Below are 26680 nucleotides of genomic sequence, written 5' to 3' on the forward strand. Positions count from 1 at the left end.
CTGGACATGTACGGCAGTATCACTGGACTGGATTTATAAGACAGTACCACTGGAATTATATGGCAGGATCACTGGAATTATATGGCAGGATCACTGGAATTATATGGCAGGATCACTGGAGCTTTACGGCAGGATCACTGGATTTATACGGCAGGATCACTGGAATTATACGGCAGGATAACTGAAGTAATACGGCAGTATCACTGGACTTATACGCCAGTACCACTGAAATTATACGGCAGGATCACTGGAATTATACAGCAGGATCACTGGATTTATACGCCAGTACCACTGAAACTATACGGCAGGATCACTGGAATTATACGGCAGGATCACTGGATTTATACGCCAGTACCACTGAAATTATACGGCAGGATCACAGGAATTATACTGCAGTACCACTGGACTTATACGCCAGTACCACTGGACATTTACGACAATATCACTGGACTGGACTTATACGCCAGGATCATTGGAATTATACAGCAGAATCACAGGAATTATACGGCAGTACCACTGGACTTATACGCCAGTACCACTGGACATTTACGACAATATCACTGGACTGGACTTATACGCCAGGATCACTGGAATTATACGCCAAGTTCACTGAATTTATACAGCAGGATCACTGGCAGAATCACTGGAATTTATACAGCAGGATCACTGGAATTATATGGAAGGATCACTGGATTTATACAGCAGGATCACTGGATTTATAGGGCAATACCGCTAGACATATACAGCAGTATCAATGGACATATATGGCAGTATCACTGGACATATACAGCAGCACATGGACACCACTACTGGACTGTTGCAGGACAACACAGCACCACTGCAATGGACTGGACTTATACAGCAGCACTGGACATATGGCAGCAGAGAACACCACCACTGTGACTGGACTGAGGCAGCACAATACACCACCATTAAACTGATGCAGCACAACACAGCACCACTGGACTGGACTTATACAGCAGCACTGGACATATGGCAGCAGAGGACACTGCCACTGTGATTGGACTGATGCAGCACAAGACACCACCACTGGACTGATGCAACACAACACAGCAACACTGGACTGGACTTATACAGCAGCAGTGGACATATGGCAGCAGAGGACACCACCACTGGACTGATGCAACACAACACAGCAACACTGGACTGGACTTATACAGCAGCACTGGACATATGGCAGCAGAGGACACTGCCACTGTGATTGGACTGATGCAGCACAAGACACCACCACTGGACTGATGCAACACAACACAGCAACACTGGACTGGACTTATACAGCAGCAGTGGACATATGGCAGCAGAGGACACAACCACTGTGACTGGACTAATGCAGCACAAGACACTGAACTGATGCAGGACACTGAGGACGGATACACGTCCTTTCTCTACATTCTCCAATAACGGAGTGAAAATGCCGACGACGTGCGGCAAATTATATGGAGTCCAAACCCCGCGAGAATCCGATAGCAGGATGATAACGTTTTGCCTCTTTCTGGTTTCCAAGTCAGGCAGGAATTCCCGGCCAGGCTCGGATCCGGGCTGAGGTGGTGACATTCGGGTGGGTTAGGTTCTTTGAGAACCAAACCCGCTCATCTCTAACAGTATTGATGGCACAGGAAAGCGTACCCCTAAACCACACACACACACAGCAAAGCCTGTAAAATTAATCTGGATAATAATAACCCTTTTATTTGGAGCTATTATAATAATATGCAGCACAGGTGAGCGCACCCCTACACCACACAGGGCAAACACTGTAAAAATTATTTGGATAATAATATAAGTAATGTACATAAGCCTTTTATTTGGAGTAAATAATATACAGCACAGGACACCACTACTGGACTTATGGCAGCACAAGACACCACCACTGGACTGATGCAGCACAAGACAGCACTACTGAACTGGACATATACGGCAGTACCCCTGGACTTATACAGCAGTACCCCTGGAGTTGTACAGCAGTGTCAGACAGGATGGCACTTTAAAAAATTAGACCCCAAACAGCACATGATGCAAAGAAGAAAAGAGGTGCAAGATGGAATTGTCCTTGGGCCCTCCCACCCACCCTTATGTTGTATAAACTGGGCATGCACACTTTAACAAACCAATCATTTCAGTGACAGGGTCTGCCACACAACTGTGGCTGAAATGAGTGGTTTGTTTGGGCCCCCACCAAAAAATAAGCAATCAATCTCTCCTTGCACAAATTGGCTATACAGAGGAAAGATGTCGACCTCATCCTCCGATTACTCACCCCTTTCAGTATGTACATCCTCCTCCTCACAGAGTATTAATTCGTCCTCACTGGAATCCACCATCACAGGTCCCGGTGTACTTTCTGGAGGCAATTGCTGGTAAAGGTCTTCCTTATAATTCATTTTGATGAACATCATCTTCTCCACATTTTGTGGAAGTAACCTCTTACGCCGATCGCTGACAAGGTTACCGGCTGCACTAAACACTCTTTCAGAGTACACACTGGAGGGGGGGCAATTTAGGTAAAATAAAGCCAGTTTGTGCAAGGGCATCCAAATTGCCTCTTTGTCCTGCCAGTATACATACGGGCTGTCGGACCTGCCTACTTGGATGCTGTTACTCATATAATCCACCATTCTTTCAATGGTGACAGAATCATGGGGGTCATTCCGAGTTGTTCGCTCGTTAGTTTTTTCCGCAACGGAGCGATTTGTCGCAAACTGCGCATGCGCAATGTTCGCAGTGCGCCTGCACCAAGTAAATTAACACAAAAGTTTGATATTTACTCACGGCCTTTCAAAGATACTTCATCGTTCTGGGGATCGGACTGTGATTGACAGGAAGTGGGTGTTTCTGGGCGGAAACTGGCCATTTTATGGGAGTGTGCAAAAAAACGCATGCGTTTCAGGGAAAAACGCGGGAGTGGCTGGAGAAACGGGGGAGTGTCTGGGCGAACGATGGGTGTGTTTGTGACATCAAACCAGGAACGAAACGGACTGAACTGATCGCAGTGTAGGAGTAAGTCTCGAGCTACTCAAAAACTGCTAAGAATTTTCTATTCGCAATTCTGCTAATCTTTCGTTCGCAATTCTGCTAAGCTAAGATACACTCCCAGAGGGCGGCGGCTACGCGTGTGCAATGCTGCTAAAAGCAGCTAGCGAGCGAACAACTCAGAATGAGGGCCCATATGCAGTGACAGTAGACATGTGACATTTCAGTAATCGTTGACGGGTCCTTCAGTCCGGACCAGATGTCAGCACTCGTTCCTGACTGCCCTGCATCATCGCCGGCGGGTGGTCTAGAAAATCTTATCCTTTTTCTCGCAGCCTCAATTGCGGAAGAACATGAAGGAGGTGCTGTTGACAAGTCACGTTCCGCTTGAGTTGACAATTTTCTCACCAGCAGGTCTTAGAACTTCTTCAGACTTATGTCTGCCTGAAAGAGGGATACAACATAGGCTTTAAACCTAGGATCGAGCACGGTGGCCAAAATGTAGTGCTCTGATTTCAACCGATTAATCACCCTTGAATCCTGGGAAAGCAAATGAAGGGCTCCATCCACAAGTCCCACATACTTTGCGGAATCGCTCCATCTTAGCTCCTCCTTCAATTTCTCCAGCTGCTTCTGCAAAATCCTGATGAGGGGAATGACCTGACTCAAGCTGGTAATGCCTGAACTGACTTCACGTGTGGCAAGTTCGAAGGGTTGGAGAACCTTGCACAAGACGGAAATCATTCTGCGCTTGAGTCAGGTGCATTCCCCTTCCTTTGCCTATATTGTAGGTGGATGTATAGGCTTGAATGGCCTTTTGCTGTTCCTCCATCCTCTGAAGCATATAGAGTGTTGAAGTCCACCTCGTTACCACCTCTTGCTTCAGGTGATGGCAGGGCAGGTTCAGGAGTGTTTGATGTCTGTCCAGTCTTTGGCACGCGGTGGCTGAATGCCGAAAGTGGCCCGCAATGTTTTGGGCCACCGACAGCATCTCCTGCACGCCCCTGTAATTTTTCAAAAAATTCTGCACCACCAAATTAATTGTATGTGCAAAACATGGGACATGATGGAATTTGCCCAGATGTAATGCACGCATAATATTGGTGGCGTTGTCCAATATCACAAATCCCCAGGAGAGTCTAATTGGGGTAAGCCATTGTGCGATGATGTCCCTCAGTTTCCGTAAGAGGTTGTCAGCGGTGTGCCTCTTATGGAAAGCGGTGATACATAGCGTAGCCTGCCTAGGAACGAGTTGGTGTTTGCGAGATGCTGCTACTGCTGCTGCGAGAGGCAATACATCTACACAGTAAGCTGTCACAGTCATATAGTCCTTAGTGTGCCCTGTTCCACTTGTCCACATGTCCCTGGTTAAGTGGACAATGGGTACAACTGCATTTTTTAGGACACTGAGGACACTATTTCTGATGTCTCTGTACATTATCGGTATCGCCTGCCTAATGAAGTGGAACCTAGATGGGATTTGGTACCGGGGACACAATACCTCAAACAATTCTCTAAGTCCCACTGAACTAATGGCGGATACCAGGCGCTCGTCAAACACCAACATAGCTATCAAGGCCTCAGTTATCCGCTTTGGAACAGGATGACTGCTGTCATATTTCATCTTCCTCACAAAGGACTGATGGACAGCCAATCGCTGAGTTGAAGTAGTACAAGTGGTCTTCCGACTTTCCCTCTGGGATGACGATCGACTCCCAATAGCAACAACAGCAGCAACAGCAGCAGTAGACGTACCACTCAAGGATCCTATGGAGGAATCCCGGTTAGGAGATGACTCCTCAGTCTTGTCAGTGACATGGCCTGCTGGACTACTGACATTCCAGACTGAGAAGGAAGTTGACATTGAGGGAGTTGGTGGTGTGGCTTGCAGGAGCTTGGGTACAAGAGGAAGAAGGGATTTAGGTGTCAGTGGACTGCTTACGCTCTTACCCAAAGTTTCACAACTTGACACAGACTTATGATGAATGTGCAGCAGGTGACATATAAGGGAGGATGATCCTGGGTGGTTAACGTCCTTACCCCTACTTATTACAGATTGACAGTGGCAACACACGGCTTGACACATGTTGTTCGGATTTGTGGAGAAATAATTCCACACCGAAGAGGTGGCTTTTTTTGGTATTTTGCCCAGGCATCACAATGGGCTTATTCATCCTACGGACAACAGGGGTCTCCCCCAGTGCCTAATTTAAACAAACCACATCACCATCAGAATCCTCCTTGTCAATTGCCTCCCCAGCGCCAGCAACACCCATATCCTCATCCTGATGTACTTCAACAGTGACATCTCCAATTTGAATTATCACAAACTGGACTGTGGGTGCTCCTTCCAGCACTTCGTGCAAATGGTGGAAGGAGCCACCTTTTCCTGTCCAGTGTTGGGAAGGTCATGCATTGCAACCGCCGGCACACTGGGACTCTCCTTGGGGATTTGTGATACCATCTTAGAACGCACAGTTCTTTGCTGTGCTTTTGCCAGCTTAACTCTTATAATTTTTCTAGCGGGAGGATGAGGGCTTCCATCATCATGTGAAGCTGAACCACTAGTCATGAACATAGGCGAGGGCCTTAGCCGTTTCTTGCCACTCTGTGTCTTGAATGGCATATTGGCAAGTTTACGTTTCTCCTCAGACCATTAAAAAATTTGGGGGGTCTTTTTACTGGACTTTGGCTTTTTGGATTTTACATGCCCTCTACTATGACATTGGGCATCGGCCTTGGCAGACGACGTTTATGGCATTTCATCATCTATGTCCTGACAAGTGGCAGCAACTTCAGCACTAGGAGGAAGTGGTTCTTGATCTTTCCCTATTTTATCCTCCAAATTTTTGTACTCCATTATTTTTCTGGAGTTACATAACAATATGTGGTACAGGAGAGCATACCTTTACACCACACATGACAAACCCTGTAAAAATTATTTGGATTAAATATTAATAACCCCTTTATTTGGAGTAAATAATATACAGCACAGTACACTACCACTGGCCTTATACAGGACAACACAGTGACACTGTAAGGGATTTAATATACAGCAGCACTGGACATATGGCAGCAGAGGACACCACGACTGTGACTGGTCACTGGACTGAATGATGCACAGGACACTACCACTGGTCTGATGAAGGACAACAAAGCAACACTGTAAGGGACTTATTAAACAGCAGCACTGGACATATGGCAGCAGAGGACACCACCAATGTGACTGGTCATTGGACTGACTGATGCACAGGACACTACCACTGGTCTGATGCAGGACAACACAGCGACACTGTGAGGGACTTATTATACAGCCGCACTGGACATATGGCAGCAGAGGACACCACCACTGTGCCTGGTCACTGGTCTGACTGATGCACAGGACATTACCACTGGTCTGAAGCAGGACAACACGGCGACACTGTAAGGGACATATTATACAGCAGCACTGGACATATGGCAGCAGAGGACACCACCATTGTGACTGGTCACTGGACTGACTGATGCACAGGACACTACCACTGGTCAGATGCAGGACATCACAGCGACACTCTGAGGGACTTATTATACAGCCGCACTGGACATATGGCAGCAGAGGACACCACCACTGTGCCTGGTCACTGGTCTGACTGATGCACAGGACACTACCACTGGTCTGATGCAGGACAACACAGTGACACTGTAAGGGACATATTATACAGCAGCACTGGACATATGGCAGCAGAGGACACCACCATTGTGACTGGTCACTGGACTGACTGATGCACAGGACACTACCACTGGTCAGATGCAGGACATCACAGCGACACTCTGAGGGACTTATTATACAGCCGCACTGGACATATGGCAGCAGAGGACACCACCACTGTGCCTGGTCACTGGCCTGACTGATGCACAGGAGATTTCCACTTGTCTGAAGCAGGACAACACGGCGACACTGTAAGGGACATATACAGCAACACTGGACATATGGCAGCAGAGGACACCACCACTGTGACTGGTGACTGGACTAACTGATGCACAGGACACTACCACTGGTCTGATGCAGGACAACACAGCGACACTGTAAGGGACTTATTATATAGCAGCAATGGACGTATGGCAGCAGAGGACACCGCCACGCAGCAATGGACGTATGGCAGCAGACGACACCGCCACTGTGACTGGTCAATGGACTGACTGATGCACAGGACACTACCACTGGTCTAATGCAGGACAACACAGCAACACTGTAAGGGACTTATTATACAGCAGCACTAGACATATGGCAGCAGAGGACACCACCACTGTGACTGGTCACTGGACTTACTGATGCACATGACACTACCACTGGTCTGATGCAGGACAACACAGCAACACTGTACGGGACTTTTTATACAGCAGCACTGGACATATGGCAGCAGAGGACACCACCACTGAGACTGGTCACTGAACTTACTGATGCACAGGACACTACCACTGGTCTGTTGCAGGACAACACAGCGACACTGTAAGGGACTTATTATACAGCAGCACTGGACATATGGCAGCAGAGGACACCACCACTGTGACTGGTCACTGGACTTACTGATGCACTAGACACTACCACTGGTCTGATGCAGGACAACACAGCAACACTGTAAGGGACATTATGTACAGCAGCACTGGACATATGGCAGCAGAGAACACCACCATTGTGACTGGTCACTGGACTGACTGATGCATAGGACACTACCATTGGTCTGATGCAGGACAACACAGTGACACTTTAATGGACTTATTATACAGCAGCACTGGACATATGACAGTAGAGGACACCACCACTGTGACTGGTCACTGGACTTACTGATGCACAGGACACTACCACTGGTCTGATGCAGGACAACACAGCAACACTGTAAGGAAATTATTATACAGCAGCACTAGACAGATGGCAGCAGAGAACACCAGCACTGTGACTAGTCTCTGGACTGACTGATGCACAGGACACTACCACTGGTCTGATGCAAGACAACACAGCAACACTGTGAGGGACTGATACAGCAGCACTGGACATATGGCAGCAGAGTACACCACCATTGTGACTGGTCACTGGACTGACTGATGCACAGGACACTACCACTGGTCTGATGCAGGACAACACAGCAACGCTGTAAGTTACTTTTTTTTATACAGCAGCACTGGACATATGGCAGCAGAGGACACCACCAATGTGACTGGTCACTGGACTGACAAATGCACAGGACACTACCACTGGTCTGATGCAGGACAACACAGCGACACTGTAAGGGACTTATTATACAGCTTCACTGGACATATGGCAGCAGAGGACATCACCACTGTTACTGGTCACTGGACTGACTGATGCATAGTAAACAACCACTGGTCTGATGCAGGACAACACAGTGACACTGTAAGGGACTTACTATACAGCATCACTGGACAAATGGCAGCAGAGGACACCACCACTGTGACTAGTCACTGTACTGACTGATGAATAGGACACTACCACTGGTCTGATACAGGACAACACAGCAACACTGTAAGGGACTTATTATACAGCAGCACTGGACATATGGCAGCAGAGGACACCACCACTGTGACTGGTCACTGGACTTAATGATGCACAGGACACTACATCTGGCCTGATGAAGGACAACAAAGCAACACTGTAAGGGACTTATTATATACAGCAGCACTGGACATATGGTAGCAGAGGACACCACCAATGTGACTGGTCATTGGACTGACTGATGCACAGGACACTACCACTGGTCTGATTCAGGACAACACAGCGACACTGTAAGGGACATATACAGCTACACTGGACATATGGCAGCAGAGGACACCACCACTGTGACTGGTGACTGGACTGACTGATGCACAGGACACTACCACTGTTCTGATGCAGGACAACACAGCGACACTGTAAGGGACTTATTTTATAGCAGCAATGGACGTATGGCAGCAAAGGACACCACCACTGTGACTGGTCACTAGACTTACTGATGCACAGGACACTACCACTGGTCTGATGCAGGACAACACAGCAACACTGTAAGGGACTAATTATACAGCAGCACTGGACATATGGCAGCAGAGGACACTACCACTTGACTGGTCACTGGACTTACTGATGCACAGGACACTACCACTGGTCTGCTGCAGGACAACACAGCAACACTGTACGGGACTTTTTATACAGCAGCACTTGACATATGGCAGCAGAGGACACCACCACTGTGACTGGTCACTGGTTTACTGATGCACAGGACACTACCACTGGTCTGATGCAGGACAACACAGCGATACTGTAAGGGACTTATTATACAGCAGCACTGGACATATGGCAGCAGAGAACACCACCACTGTGACTGGTCACTGGACTTACTGATGCACAAGACACTACCACTGGTCTGATGCAGGAAAACACAGCAACACTGTAAGTGACTTTTTTATACAGCAGCACTGGACATATGGCAGCAGAGGACACCACCAATGTGACTGGTCACTAGACTGACTAATGCACAGGACACTACCACTGGTCTGATGCAGGACAACACAGCGACACTGTAAGGGACTTATTATACAGCAGCACTGGACATATGGCAGCAGAGGACATCACCACTTTTACTGGTCACTGGACTGACTGATGCATAGTACACTACCACTGGTCTGATGCAGGACAACACAGTGACACTGTAAGGGACATATTATACAGCAGCACTGGACATATGGCAGCAGAGGACACCACCACTGTGACTGGTCACTGGACTTACTGATGAACAGGACACTACCACTGGTCTGATGCAGGACAGCACAGCAACACTGTAAGGGACTTATTATACAGCAGCACTGGACATATGGCAGCAGAGGACACCACCACTGTGACTGGTCACTGGACTTACTGATGCACAGGACACTACATCTGGTCTGATGAAGGACAACACAGCAACACTGTAAGGGACTTATACAGCAGCACTGGACAAATGGCAGCAGAGGACACCATTACTGTGACTGGTGACTGTACTGACTGATGCACAGGACACTACCACTGGTCTGATGAAGGACAACACAGCAGCACTGTAAGGGACTTATTATATACAGCAGCAATGGACATATTGCAGCAGAGGACACCACCATTGTGACTGGTCACTGGACTGACTGATGCACAGGACACTACCACTGGCCTGATGCAGGACAACAAAGCAACACTGTAAGGGACTTATTATATACAGCAGCACTGGACATATGGCAGCAGAGGATACCACCAATGTGACTGGTCATTGGACTGACTGATGCACAGGACACTACCACGGGTCTGATTCAGGACAACACAGCGACACTGTAAGGGACTTATTATACAGCCGGACTGGACATATGGCAGCAAAGGATACCACCACTGTGCCTGCTCACTGGACTGACTGATGCACAGGACATTTCCACTGGTCTGAAGCAGGATAACACAGCAACACTGTAAGGGACATATACAGCAACACTGGACAAATGGCAGCAGAGGACACCACCACTGTGACTGGTGACTGGACTGACTGATGCACAGGGCACTACCACTGGTCTGATGCAGGACAACACAGCGACACTGTAAGGGACTTATTATATAGCAGCACTGGACATATGGCAGCAGAGGACACCACCACTGTGACTGGTCACTGGACTTACTGTTGCACAAGACACTACCACTGGTCTGATGCAGGAAAACACAGCAACACTGTAAGGGACATTATGTACAGCAGCACTGGACATATGGCAGCAGAGGACACCACCATTGTGACTGGTCACTGGACTGACTGATGCACAGGACACTACCACTGGTCTGATGCAGGACAACACAGCAACACTGTAATGGACTTATTTTATACAGCAGCACTGGACATATGGCAGCAGAGGACACCACCAATGTGACTGGTCACTAGACTGACTGATGCACAGGACACTACCACTGGTCTGATGCAGGACAACACAGCGACACTGTAAGGGACTTATTATACAGCAGCACTGGACATATGGAGCAGAGGACACCACCACTGTGACTGGTCACTGGACTTACTGATGCACAGGACACTACCACTGGTCTGATGCAGGACAACACAGCAACACTGTAAGGGACTTATTATACAGTAGCACTGAACATATGGCAGCAGAGGACATCACCACTGTGACTGGTCACTGGACTGACTGATGCATAGGACACCACCACTGGTCTGATGCAGGACAACACAGTGACACCGTAAGGGACTTATTATACAGCAGCACTGGACATATGGCAGCAGAGGACACCACCACTGTGACTAGTCACTTGACTGACTGATGCACAGGACACTACCACTGGTCTGATGCAGAACAACACAGCAACACTGTAAGGGACTTATACAGCAGCACTGGACATATGGCAGCAGAGGACTCGACCACTGTGACTGGTCTGACTGATGCACAGGACACTACCATTGGTCTGATGCAGGACAACACAGCGACACTAATGCAGAGGCGCAGTGGCGGAACAAGCAAGCGGTGGGCCCAGGTGCAACAAAATGCTTTGGGGCCCCCCCCCCATCCCATCCAAGTCCACCCCATGGGCAGTGCGCGCCGTAGGCGCGCGCAAAAATACATAGTGGCGTGGCTTCGTGGGGAAGGGGTGTGTCCACAAAATAATACCAATTCATAAAACGGTGCACAGTAGTCTCCATTCTTCAAATTACGCCGCACAGTAGCACCACTACACCAGGTAGAGACCCTTTTACTCCTTACAGCGAACAGATTCCCCTTTTTACACATAACGGCAGACAGTGTGCACTTTTTACACATAACGGCAGACAGCGTGCCATCGTTACACATAGCGGCAGACAGCATACACTTTTTACACAATGGCAGACAGCGTGCCCTCGTTACACATAGCGGCAGACAGCGTGCCCTCGTTACACATAGCGGCAGACAGCGTGCACTTTTTACACATTACGGCAGACAGCGTCCCCATTTTACACATTACGGCAGACAGCGTCCCCATTTTACACATTACGGCAGACACCATACACTTTTACACATAACGGCAGATAGCGTGCCCTTTTTACACATTACGGCAGGCAGATTCTACCTTTTTACACATAGCGGCAGGCAGATTCCCCATTTTTATACATAGCGGCAGGCAGATTCCCCATTTTTATACATTACGGCAGGCAGATTCCCCATTTTTACACATTGCGGCAGGCAGATTCCCCATTTTTACATTGCGGCAGGCAGATTCCCCATTTTTACACATTGCGGCAGGCAGATTCCCCATTTTTACATTGCGGCAGGCAGATTCCCCATTTTTTACATTGCGGCAGGCAAATTCCCCATTTTTATACATAGCGGCAGGCAGTCCCCCCTTTTTACACATTGCGGCAGGCAGTCCCAACAAATAAAAAAAGAAAGAGACGAAAGAAAGAAAGAAAGAAAGAAAGAAAGAAAGAAAGAAAGAAAGAAAGAAAGAAAGAAAGAAAGAAAGAAAGAAAGAAAGAAAGAAAGAAAAAAAGAAGAATTATACTTACCCTCTCTGTTGGCTCAGGCTCCTCGGTGCAGCTTCCTGGGCAGTAGAGAATGAGGAGGAGGGAGGTGGAGGAGGGAGCCGCAGCAGCGCTGTGTTACTGGTGGAGGCGCTGCTGCTGCTGCCCCTCTGCTTCCCTATAGACTGTTCTCAGAGACAGCCTATAGTGAAGCAGAGGAGCAGCAGCAGCAGCGCCTCCACCAGTAACAAAGCGCTGCTGAGGCTCTCTCCTTCACTGAGAGACTGTGACCTGTTTGTATATGAGGGAGGGAGGGACGGACCCTCCTCCCTCCTTCGTGTGCGGGTGGCCAGAATCGTTCCTTATGACGGGCGGGTCACGGGAGCGCTGGTGTGCGGCTGCGGCATGACATACAATGAGTCATTGTGACTCATTCATGTAATGCCGGCCGGCGGCTGTGGGCCCTTGAGTGCGGCGGGGCCCCAGTGCAATGCACTGCCTGCCCCGCCAGTAGTTCCGCCCCTGCAGAGGCGGATTGGCTATTGGGTTCACAGGGAATATTCCCGGTGGGCCGACGCACCCGTGGGGCCTGTTTTGTTTGAGGACATGTGGTCCTTTTTATAGCCATAATGAATAAGATGCAAAATAATTTGCATATATGAAAATTACTTTGCCACAGCCTGTGATTGCAGATGATCTAGTGCATGCTCTGTCTGCCTGCTTGGCTGACATATAAGATTGAGTGAATAGTGATTGGGATACGGTTGGTGTAATAAGCAAGAAAATATCTTTCTTAAGAATGATATAGAGGTTCATTCCGAGTTGTTCGCTCGTTGCCGATTTTCGCTATGCTGCGATTTGTTGCAAACTGCGCATGCGCAAGGCATGCAGGGCGCATGCGCTTAGTTATTTAACTAAAAACTTAGCAGATTTGCTGTGGATTCTGCGACGCTTTTCAGTCGCACTGCTGTTCGGTAAATGATTGACAGGAAAGGGGCGTTTCTGGGTGGTAACTCAGCGTTTTCCCAGCGTTTGCAAAAAAATGCAGGCGTGTCAGGGAAAAACGCGGGAGTGTCTGGAGAAACGGGGGAGTGGCTAGCCGAACGCAGGGCGTGTTTGTGACGTCAAACCAGGAACTAAACGGACTGAGCTGATCGCAATCTGTGAGTAGGTCCGGAGCTACTCAGAAACTGCAAAGAATTATTTAGTAGCAATTCTGCTAATCTTTCGTTCGCACTTCTGCTAAGCTAAGATACACTCCCAGAGGGCGGCGGCCTAGCGTGCGCAATGCTGCTAAGAGCAGCTAGCGAGTGAACAACTCGGAATGAGGGCCATAGTTTCCTAAATTCTGAAGGTGTATCATATAATGTGCTCATAATATTTAATTTTCTTTTTAACTTCCCCCTTGATGCTGGACATGCCCACTATCTGGAAAGTTTTTGGGGGAGGGTGCTGCTGCCATGGCCCATGGCTAGACCTTACACCTCTGGTGCTGTCCATGTGGGGCCACTAGTACAAATTTTTCCAGGGCCGCTTTTTGTTCCCAATCCGCCCCTGCTGTAATGGACTTATACAGCAGCACTGAACATATGGCAGTAGAGGACACCACTACTGTAATTAGTCACTGGACTGACTGATGCAGCTAAGGGTGTGTACACATGGTGAGATCTTTGCTTTGCCCGATTTTCACTTGAGATTTCCCTTGAACTTCCCGGAGCCCAGCACCACTGATTTTGACTAACTTTTCTTGAGATCTGGACTATGGGGGTAATTCCAAGTTGATCGCAGCAGGATTTTTTTTTAGCAGTTGGGCAAAACCATGTGCACTGCAGGGGAGGCAGATTTAACATGTGCAGAGAGAGTTAGATTTGGGTTTGGTGTGTTCAATCTGCAATCTAATTTGCAGTGTAAAAATAAAGCAGCCAGTTTTTACCCTGCACAGAAACAAAATAACCCACCCAAATCTAACTCTTTCTGCACATGTTATATCTGCCTCCCCTGCAGTGCACATGGTTTTGCCCAACTGCTAACAAAATTCCTGCTGTGATCAACTTGGAATTACCCCCTATGTGTTCTTACGATTTTGGCTTATGTGAGATTTTGGCTTATGTGAGATTTTGACTATCTCGTTATAATAGTGGGATGACATTACAGGGTTAGGGGGGAGTGTCTTTTTCGATTGTCAGCCATTTTTAAAACAGTGCATTACTGCTCTGTGGCTGATTTTTGTTTAATTTTTTGTGCAGTGAACCATGGATTCTACATGGACAAGAGGACCGAGGGGCTACGTGGGACACTAGGTAAGTATGTGCGAGTGTGTCGGTGTGTGTTAATAAACTTTTACCTTCATGGTGTGTGTGATTTGTCTTTCTTGGGGTATTTCTTTTATTGTGAAACTATAGGTACCTGCAGGCCCTTTAATTCTCTGCATGCAGGTACTTGTTGTTCTCCAAGTACCAGCATGCAGAGAAGGCTTGCTGGGACTTGTAGTACCACAGCAAAAGACAATATTCATTTTTAACACAATTTTGACTATCAGCCCGGCACCCACCGCCCACGGGTGCTGGGGACAGCCTTGGGCTTTACCCATGGCCCTTGGGTGCCTGGAGGGGGGACCCCTTTATTTAAGGGGTCCCCATCCCCCCAGGGAACCCCAGCCAGGGGTGACTAGTTGGAGTGTGTGATGCTGCGGCCGCAGGGACCTGTAGAAAAGTGTCCCCTGGCTGCGGCATCACCTCCCTGGCTAGTGGAACCCGGTGCTGGTTTCAAAAATACGGGGGACCCCTACTCTTTTGTCCCCCATATTTTCGGAACCAGGACCGGTCCAAGAGCCCCGTGCTGGTTGCTTAAATAGGGGGGACCCCTACTCCATTTTTCCCTCATAATTTTGCAACCAGGACCGGCTCAAAGAGCCCGAGGCTGGTTATGTTTTTGGGGGGACCTGCACATCATTTTTTTTTTACACTTTCTTAAAATTTTTACACAGAAGCATGCACGGATTTGACTGATCTGTGCATGCTTCTCTGTCATATAAATAATGCCATCCATTCTGTACACCGTGTGGTCATATTTTCTTATATTTCACAGTTACCCCATGGATTCTACATGGACAAGGGGACCGAGGGGCTGTGTGGGACACTAGGTAAGTATGTGTGAGTGTGTAAATGTGTGATAATAAACTTTTACCTTCATGGTGTGTGTGTTTTGTCTTTCTTTGGGTATTTCTTTTATTGTAGAACTACAGGTACCAGCGGGCCCTTTAATTCTCTGCATGCTGGTACTTGTGGTTCTCCAAGTACCAGCATGCGGGGAGGCTTGCTGGGACTTGTAGTTCCACAGAAAAGACAATATTCTTTTTTTTTTTACACAATTTTGGCTATCAGCCCGGCACCCACTGCCCAGGGGTGCTGGGGACAGCCTCGGGCTTCACCCCTGGCCCTTGGGTGCCTGGAGGGGGGACCCCTTTATTTAAGGGGTCCCCACCACCCAGGGAACCCCAGCCAGTGGTGACTAGTTGGGGTGTGTGATGCTGTGGCCGCAGGGACCTGTATAAAAGTGTCCCCTGGCTGCGGCATCACCTCCCTGGCTAGTGGAGCCCGGTGCTGGTTTAAAAAATACGGGGGACCCCTACTCTTTTTGTCCCCCCATATTTTCTGAACCAGGACTGGTCCAAGAGCCCGGTGCTGGTTGCTTAAATATGGGGGACCCCTACTCCACTTTTCCCTCATATTTTTGCAAACAGGACCAGCTCAAAGAGCCCGAGGCTGGTTATGCTGAATGGGTGGACCTGCACATCTTTCTTTCTTTCTTTTTTTACTTTTACACTTTAGCCTTTTCACACATAAGCATGCACGGATCTGACCTGATTGCTTGCTGCAGTTCATCACAGCGATCAGGTCAGAAGTGAGCCGGCGCCGCAGTGCGACAGCTGTCGTTGCCTTACAATCCCCTCTGCCTGATTGACAGGCAGAGGCGGGAGGGGGCAGTACGGCAGCGTTTGGCCGCCGGTGTGTGGGCGCGGTCCGGCCAATGCAGGCGTGGCCAGACCATGTGGGGGGCAGGCCGCAGCAGCTGCGCAATGTCACACGGAGCCGCTGCGACCCGGGCAGCGACGAGTAGCTCCCGGCCAGCACGCAAAAGCTGCGCTGGCCGGGAGTTACTACTGAAGTGCAAAAGCAACAAACAGAATGAATTCACTGTGAGGATGAATAGATAAGGAATACGCCAGACCCTGAACGTCTATACATGAGCGCTGGTTAAGTGTTATTCTCCATTTTTTTGTATCTGAAGTGCAAAAGCATTGCAGCTGTGTGATGCTTTTGCACTTCTATGGGGGAATGCTGACATGCGGGGGCGTCCCCCCGCTTGTCGGTGTGCCTGATCATAGCCCTGCAAAATTATGCAGGGCTACGATCAGGTCTGAATTAGGCTCTAATAAAACATGACTCAACAAAAGACACTTAAAAAATTTTGGGTTTTTTCGCCAGTATCCCCCCCCACCTCCATCACAGCAACACTCAGCTCTCATCCCCCCCCCCCCCCCCCCAAAAAAAAAAATCCACCATACCCCACCTAAAAATGCTATAGGGCATTTTTACTAACTGCCAATAACACAATATAACCCTCTTTACATTTAAAAAAAAAATACACAACACATTTTGATTTTTTTGAAAAATTTATAAAAATAATCAACTGACACCGCCAACTCTGGCCAGGATTCATACACTGTACCATGAGAACGAATGCCTTTTGACAGGGACTATGCCAACAGAACAGGAATCGGGCATATCCGAGTACAGTAGAGGCAAACACAGTGCGATTTTGCCTTGGGTGAAGAACAACAGCAAATTTCCGAACAGTCTTGAAGGAACACAAGAAGTGCAGTCATCACAACGATCCGTAGTCCGGGACAGTGAGGTCACAAAACCGACGCTGCTGTACTAATGACCTCATTAAGTTTGCTTGGAGCAAGAGCATAGGATAAGGTCACCAGCAGATTTTTCCAACAAAACTAAAAAAAGGGTACAAAAAACGAATTATAAATTAAAAAAGCGTGGGTCGCCCAGCACAGAGGACCCTGTACTCGGCATGTCCGAGTACATGCCACTGGATGAGGTGCTAGATTGGGGGCAGGTGCTGGGCTGTGTGGCTCCCGCCGGAAATAAAAGTCGGTTGCGGAGGAGGGTTTACCGGCGCATGCTCCATTGGGGGGTGGTATGGAAAGGGGGGAGGGGGCAAATTTGGGTTATACCAACAGTCAGGTGGCACTATCTCACACGCTGGCACCAGTGCTTGGCGCCTGGTGCGTGAGGTAGCCTCAAAGACTAACCGTGGAGGATCAGTTTTTGATCCTCCATTATCAGGCGCATCTCCGCAGCAATATAATTGCCAAATTGTTGTTCCACATCCGGGGGCCTATGGAGAACCTCCTCGGCACGTTGGAAAAACTGCTGGGAGCCAGAGGGGGTGAAATAGGGGGCAGAAGTGGTCCTCCTTGCCGTGCGCCTCGGTCTTGCTGGACGCGGCTGTGGGGTTGCCACCAGCTCCACTACTTCTGCCCCTTGGCCTGTGGTAGGCTCCTCCTTCAGCTCAGGGGTAGGTTCCTGCAATATAAGAAAAACTAAAATTAGGTCTATATCAAAATTTGTGGGGGGCATACCAAACAAATGTGTGTGTACTTACCAGATCCAGACTCTCCTGGGCCTCCTCTTCTACAAGAACTGTAAACTCTGGATCCAGAGCGTCCCGTGACCTTACCTGCGGCTCTTGCTCTATAATGAACTGAATTTGGTCATAGTACCACAGCGTCGGTTTATAGACCTCATCAGTCCTGGCTCCGGATCGCTGTGAATCCGTCACCTTCTTGTGTTCCTTAACGTAGACTGTTCGGAAATTTGTAATTTTTTTCTTCACCTAAGGCACATCGACATCAGAGTTTTTGCCTCTACTGTACTCAATAAGCTGCTGATATGCCCGATTCCACTTGGTTCTGTTGGCATAGTCCGGGCTTCTGACATGCCACAGGCACTCGTTCTGATGGTACAGATCAATGAATTCTGACCAGAATTGGCGGTACTCCTCAGATGACATTGCTAGTTGAAAATAAAATAACACAATTAGCTGACAAAATACAACCGTCACATACAAAAAGCCTAAAAATACTAATAATTATATATATATATATATATATATATCACATTAAAATTCGCTGCACGCCAAAAATGCATCCCTTAATGCAGAGCCGGCCCTAACCAATATGATGCCCTAGGCAAGATTTTGGCTGGTGCCCCCTAGCACCACCGCTGGTTCCGCCTCTGACCTTGCACTTTCCCAGCACCATCACCCCTCACCCATAGCAGTCCTTATTTTGGTGTTTGTACCCCCTATATTTTAAATAGGAACAGTTTGCACATTTGGCGCACAGCCCAAAAAGAGGTGTGTTTTTGCTGGCAAGGGGCATGGCCACACAATAGTAACCCCAATTCCAATTACGCCACACAGTACTGCAACTTCATTCACATTTGATCATGCGATAGTGTTCATAATTCATATTATATCCCACAGTAGTATCACTTCACCTTATAAACGTTACTACTCACAGTAGAGCCCCTTATTCACATTACATCACACCCTATTGCTCTTTATTCACATTATGTGACACAGTAGTGCCCTTTCTATACGCAACACAACATAGTAGAGCACCTTATACACATAATGCCACACATTAGTAATGCATCTATACACAATTCCACACAGTAATACCCCTTACACATATGAGACACATTATTAATGTCCTTATAAACATAATGCGCCTTACACATTATGACAACCTTTATTAATGCCCTTTTACACATAATGTCCCTTACACATAAGAAGCACATTAATGCCCTTATACACATAATGACACGCATAGTGCCCCTTACACATATGTTGCACATTATTAATGCATTTTTACATGACATACATAATGCTCCTTACACATATTCCGAACACTACTGCACAACCAACCCACTCACATGCACACAGCACTCACACTGCCACTAACACTGTGACCTCTGCCTCTGCTTGGATACAGATGTATCCTCAGAAATATTGCCTCAATGCTAACATCTGGCACCTTTTTTTTTATGAAAATGCATCTTATTTGCATTGCTATGTGGCTAGGATGCATAAGCAGCTTCTGCTGATTAAAATGATATGCGGCATGCTTATATACTGTGTGAGACTGTGGCTGGTTCTGCATATGAAATGCTACACACAGAATATAGGCATGCTGCATATCATTTTAATCAGAAGAAGCTGCTGATGCCCCTAGGCATATCAAATGCCCTAGGCAATTACCTAGTTTGCCTATGCCTATGACCGGCTCTGCCTTAATGCGTCTCCCCCGTCCCCACAAACATTGGCGGTGTACAGTGTCCCGTCTTTATGCAACCTCCCCTGTCCCATGTGCCTCCCAGTGGTGCAAGCTGAAAAAATGTGTTAGTTGTACTGTGTGCGCGTGCCAAAGGTGCGCATCCCCCCCAAAACAAAAAAGGGTGTGGCCAAATGCCACAAGGGGGGAAAGACAATTAAACAGGGGTGTGATACACATATGGGGGGGGGGGGGCAGATACACATATGAACCCAATTGTGCCAGATACAGAAATGCCCCCAGTGCCAGTTACACAAATGCCCCCCATTGCTGGAAACACAAATGCCCCCTATTGCCAGGTACACAAATGCCCCCCATTGCCAGATACATTGCCCCAGTGCAAGAAACACTGCCCCCCAGCACCATATTGCCCCCAGTGCCCGATACACAGCCCCTACCCCAGCACCAGATACATTGCCCCCAGTGCCAGGAACACTGTCCCCCCCCCCCCCCCCCCACACACACACACACACACACACACACAGTGCCATATTGCCCCCAGTCCCAGCAGGGCTGTTTCTAGCCAATTTGGCTCACAGTGTGAGATTTAAAAATGCGTCCCCCCCTTTAGATAAAAAAATAACCTTGTGCGTGCCCTAGGTGGGCGCACTCCCGGCAAGGGGGCGTGGCCTCATTTTTAAATGGGACTGGCCTTATTTTAATGGGCGTGGCCTCGTCTGAAAAGACTACCTCACACCCTAGTATTTGACCCTGTACCAACAGATCACGCCCACCATAGGGAAATAAAAATTCTACCATATTAAGCCCCACACAGTAATGCCCCCTGCACCATATTATGCCACACACCACAATGCCCTTGATACAATTAATCCCCACATTACGGCAGACAGAGTCCCCATTTTATACATTATGGCAGGCACGTGTCCCCATTTTATACATCACGGCAGACAGAGTCCCCATTTTATACATTACTGCAGGCACATGTCCCCATTTTATACATTACGGTAGGCACGTGTCCCCATTTTATACATCACGGCAGAGTCCCCATTTTATACATTACTGCAGGCAAGTGTCCTCCTTTTTATACATTACGGCAGGCACGTGTCCCCATTTTATACATTACTGCAGGCAAGTGTCCCCCATTTTATACATTATGGCAGGCACGTGTCCCCATTTTATACATTACAACAGAGTCCCCATTTTATACATTACTGCAGGCAAGTGTCCCCCTTTTTACACATTACAGCAGGCACGTGTCCCCATTTTATATATCACGGCAGACAGAGTCCCCATTTTATACATTACTGCAGGCAAGTGTCCCCTTTTTACACATTACGGCAGGCACGTGTCACCATTTTATATATCACGTGAGACAGAGTCCCCATTTTACACATTACTGCAGGCAAGTGTCCCCTTTTTACACATTACAGCAGGCACGTGTCCCCATTTTATACATCACGGCAGACAGAGTCCCCATTTTATACATTACTGCAGGCAAGTGTCCCCCTTTTTACACATTATGGCAGGCACGTGTCCCCATTTTATACATCACGGCAGAGTCCCTATTTTATACATTACTGCAGGCAAGTGTCCCCCTTTTTACACATTATGGCAGGCAAGAGTCCCCATTTTATACATCACAGTGCCAGATACGGTGCCCCCCTAGTGCCAGATACATTGCCCCACAGTGCCAGATACGGTGGCCCCCAGTGCCAGATACATTGCCCCACAGTGCCAGATAAGGTGCCCCACAGTACCAGATACGGTGCCCCCCAGTGCCAGATACATTGCTCCACAGTGCCAGATACGGTGCCCCCCAGTGCCAGATACATTGCCCCACAGTGCCAGATACAGTATGTTGCCCCACAGTGCCAGATATGTTGCCCCACAGTGCCAGATACAGTGTCACACAGTGCCAGATACAGTGGGGATCAAAAGTTTGGGCAGCCCAGGCAAAAATTCATTTTAATGTGCAAAAAGAAGCCAAGAGAAGATGGAAAAATCTCCAAAAGGCATCAAATTACAGATTAGACATTCTTATAACATGTCAAAAAAAGTTTGATTTTATTTCCATCATTTACACTTTCAAAAGAACAGAAAACAAAAAATGGCGTCTGCAAAAGTTTGGGCACCCTGCAGAGTTAATAACTTGTACTGCCCCCTTTGGCAAGTATCACAGCTTGTAAACACTTTTTTTAGCCAGCCAAGAGTCTTTCAATTCTTGTTTGAGGTATCTTCGGCCATTCTTCCTTACAAAAGTCTTCCAGTTATTTGAGATTCCTGGGCTGTCTGTGACGCACTGCTCTTTTAAGGTCTATCCATAGATTTTCAATTATGTTGAGGTCAGGAGATTGTGAAGGCCATGGCAAAACCTTCAGTTTACACCTCTTGATGTAATCCACCGTGGATTTTGAGGTGTGTTTAGGATCATTATCCATTTGTAGAAGCCAGCCTCTCTTTAACTTCAGCTTTTTCACAGATGGCATCAAGTTAGCATCCAAAATTTGCTGGAATCTTATTGAATCCATTTTTCCTTTGACTTGTGAAATGTTCCCTGTGCCACTGGCTGCAATACAACCCCAAAGCATGATTGATCCACCCCCATGCTTAACAGTTGGACAGAGGTTCTTTTCATTAAATTCTGTGCCTTTCCTTCTCCAAACGTACCTTTGCTCATTCCGGCCAAAAAGTTTGTTTTTAACCTCATCGGTCCACAGAACTTTATTCCAAAATGCATCAGGCTTGTCTATATGTTCATTTGCAAACTTCAAACACTGGTTTTTGTGGTGAGGATGTAGAAGAGGTTTTCTTCTGATGACTCTTCCATGAAGACCATATTTGTACAAGTATCTCTTTATAGTGGAATAGTGTACCACAACTCCAGTGTCTGCCAGATCTTCCTGGAGGGATCGTGCAGTCAAACGTGGATTTTGACTTGCTTTTCTCACAATCCTGCGAGCTGTTCTGTCTGATATTTTTCTTGGTCTTCCAGATCTTGCTTTAACTTCCACTGTTCCTGATGACTGCCATTTCTTAATTACATTCCGAACAGAGGATATGGGCATCTGATAACGCTTTGCTATCTTCTTATAGCCTTCTCCTGCTTTGTGAGCGTCAACTATTCTCAGTTTCAGTGTTCTACACAACTGCTTAGAGGAACCCATGGTGCTGATTGTTGGAGCAAGGTCAGATGAGTCTAGGCTTTTAAAACCTTTGAGATTGACATCACCTGGTCTTTCCAGACGATGATTGAGAACAATCAATGACACTGCCAGGTCTCAGCTGTCCAAAAAGGGCAGTACAAGGAATTAACTCTGCAGGGTGCCCAAACTTTTGCAGACGCCATTTTTTGTTTTCTGTTCTTTTGATAGTGTAAATGATGGAAATAAAATCAAACTTTTTTTGACATGTTATAAGAATGTCTAATCTGTAATTTGATGCCTTTTGGAGATTTTTCCATCTTTCCTTGGCTTCTTTTTGCACATTAAAATGAATTTTTGCCTGGGGTGTCCAAACTTTTGATCCCCACTGTACGTTGCCCCACAGTGCCGGGTTCGGTGCCTCCCTAGTGCCAGATACATTGCCCCACAGTGCCAGATACGTTGCTCCACAGTGCCAGATATGTTGCCCCACAGTGCCAGATACGCTTCCCCACAGTGCCAGATATGTTGCCCCACAGTGCCAGATACGTTGCCCAACAGTGCCAGATATGTTGCCCCACAGTGCCAGATATGGTGCCCCCCAGTGCCAGATACGGTACCCCCCTAGTGCCAGATACGGTGCCCCCCTAGTGTCAGATACGGTGCCCCCAGTGCCAGATACATTGCCCCCCCAGTGCCAGATACGGTGCCCCCCTAGTGCCAGATACATTGCCCCACAGTGCCAGATACATTGCCCCACAGTGTCAGATATGTTGCCCCACAGTGCCAGATACGGTGCCCCACAGTGCCAGATATGGTGCCCCCCTAGTGCCAGATACATTGCCCCACAGTGCCAGATACGGTGCCCCCCTAGTGCCAGATACATTGCCCCACAGTGCCAGATATGTTGCCCCACAGTGCCAGATATGTTGCCCCACAGTGCCAGATACGTTGCCCCACAGTGCTGCCCCCCACCCCGCTACTGATACTTACCATTTTCAATGAAGTTTTCTGGTGCCCACTGCTCCACGTGTTCCGTCTTCGGCATCCGCGCAGTGAATGAAGAAAATGCACCCGGCGGGGAGTGGCTGGGATGATGCAGATCGGCATCGCAAGCTCATATCGCAAGCTACTGGAAACACTTGCGATATGAACTAGATAGTACAACGATCTAGCAAGGATTGACTTGCCTGCACAGTCTATTCTTGCGATGCCGGCCTGGCGGCACCGCGCATCGGGATCGAATCGAGATCGCAAGGTGACTTTCACCTTGCAATCTGCGCTAACTTTTCTTGCGATTTTGACTACACAGTCAAAATCAAAAGAAAATATCTCACCGTGTGTACACACCCTAAGACACTACACTGGACTGAGCAGCACAAGACAGCACTATAATTGCCACCCCACTTTCCCGCTCGCACAGACACTGAGGACGGAGACACATCCTCTCACTACATTCTCCAGGGGGTAAATTTACTAAGATGGGAGTTCTATTTAAGATGGGATGTTGCCCATAGCAACCAATCAGATTCCAGGTATTATCTTCTAAAAGGTGCTAGATAAATGAGAAGTTGAAGCTGATTGGTTGCTATGGGCAACATCCCATCTTAAATAGAACTCCCATCTTAGTAAATTTACCCCCAGGACGGGAGTGAAAATGGCGGCAATGCGCGGCTCCTTATATGGTATCCAAACCCTCGCAAGAATCCTACAGCGGGATGATGACATTTTGCCTCGTTCTGGTTTCCGAGTCAGGCGGGAAAACCCGAGCCGAACTCGGATCCGGGCTCGGGTAGTGAAGTTCGGTAGGGTTCGGTTCTCTGAGAATCGAACCCGCTCATCTCTAAACCAAAGTCATGTGCCCAACACGGCTGCCTCATCCAATGCTCTATGTAGAATGAAAAATGCATAGTTCTGATGAACTTGCAAGGATCTCACCTAGAATTTATATCTCTCCCATTATGTGTAATGAGTTCCAAGCATTGCCCATCCTGCCCAGAGTGATCCCCTGTATTGTGCCTAAAATTGCTGCCTCACCTGGATCCTTTGTGGAAAGGATGAAGCATCCTTGCTATTTAAAGTGTCTGTTTGCATATTAGTTGACCATGCCTGTATGTGTAATTAAACAGCTCTGTAAATTATAATAAAGGTTAGTGAAACAAAGCGCTGTATTTAAATATATTGCAATACCATAGGTATTATTAATAAATATTGGGAAAAGAGAGAGAAAAAGGAAGGAGGGAAGGGAAAATGATACAAAAAAGGGGCAGGGAATAAAATGTTTACAAGCTCTTTTATGCAAGTGCGCAGTTTTGCCAGTTGTTTTGTATAAGGTGTGGGAGTCCCAGAGCCCAGGGTTTCTTCCTCTTCTTGGTCTTGACTCTACTGGTCTTCCCTTTGTACAGAAAAAGGGGAAAGTGCATGCCGCAAAGAAATCTTCTTTGTCATCCATGTCTTCTGTTCTTCACTAACTTTCTTCTGTTTTTCCAGTAACCCCTCTTCTCCTGTTCAGCGGAGTATCTTCTTTATTCTTTATTGGGAGCTCTTCCTCATCCCCTCTTCTGCTATACTGCACTGCTAGACTCCACTGGCTCTGCACACGTCTTCTAAGAGGAGTAATTGTCAGAGGGCTCTGATTGCAAGGCACAAAACAACTTAATGTGCCACTTTCCTGCAGCAACCTCCTCATAGCTTCAGCAACTTCTTCTTCCAGGTGGACTCTAGGAACAACAGCCTCCTTCAGATAATTGTCTTTCTTCACACTCCAGGGGTTCTCTATCATATTCTGTCTCCATTTTACAGGATGCCTAATTACTCACCTTATTCTTTCCAGCCTACTTCAAGTATGATTCACTAGATATGTAGGATACTGTATGTACCATAATTATTCCAACTGTACAAAGCGGAAAAGTTTTTTATTATGTTTTTATCAATTTATTAATTAATATCTTGTTCTGTGTAGTTCTCATCTGAAAATTATTGAAGACTTTTTGTTCTAGAGCTTGGAATTTGAGACAATTGATACTATGTTGGTATCCTATTTTGCCTTGCACTTATTGCATAGATGGTTCTGATAATGGCGTAAGTGATTCTGCCCACTCTTGGACCTTCCTTATGATGTTTTTCCCTCAGATGTCCATGCTGACATCACCTTAGATACTGATTCTAGTGAAAAATTAGTAGGTTAAGCTTTCAGCTGTCTTTGTCAGTGAAGCACTAGACAGATGTGCCCCAACAATTACCCTTTTTCAAAACTCACTGAGGTCTTTCTACAGTTTTGAAAAGTATAATTACATGGCATAACAGCTTATTTATACATGATGACCCTGACAAAGTTGGGATGTCCCCTTTGTTCTTTATATCTACAAGTTATTTGTAGCCCTGATAATGGGCTAGATGCATCATTACTTGGAGAGTGTTAAAATGGAGTGAGAAAAAGTACCAGACAATCAGATCCTAACTGCCATGTCACAGGCCCTGTTTGAAAAATGACAGTTAGGAGCTGATTGACTGGTAGTTTATCACTTTCCATTTTATCACTCTCCAAGTCATCATGCATCTAGGCCAATGTATTATATAATGTATATTTTAACTAGAGATGAGCGGGTTCGGTTCGTCGAGATCCGAACCCCCCCGAACTTCACCTATGTTACACGGTTCTGAGGCAGCCTCGGATCTTCCCGCCTTGCTCGGTT

This window comes from Pseudophryne corroboree, chromosome 1 (assembly GCF_028390025.1).
Source record: "Pseudophryne corroboree isolate aPseCor3 chromosome 1, aPseCor3.hap2, whole genome shotgun sequence".
Lineage (NCBI taxonomy): Eukaryota > Metazoa > Chordata > Amphibia > Anura > Myobatrachidae > Pseudophryne > Pseudophryne corroboree.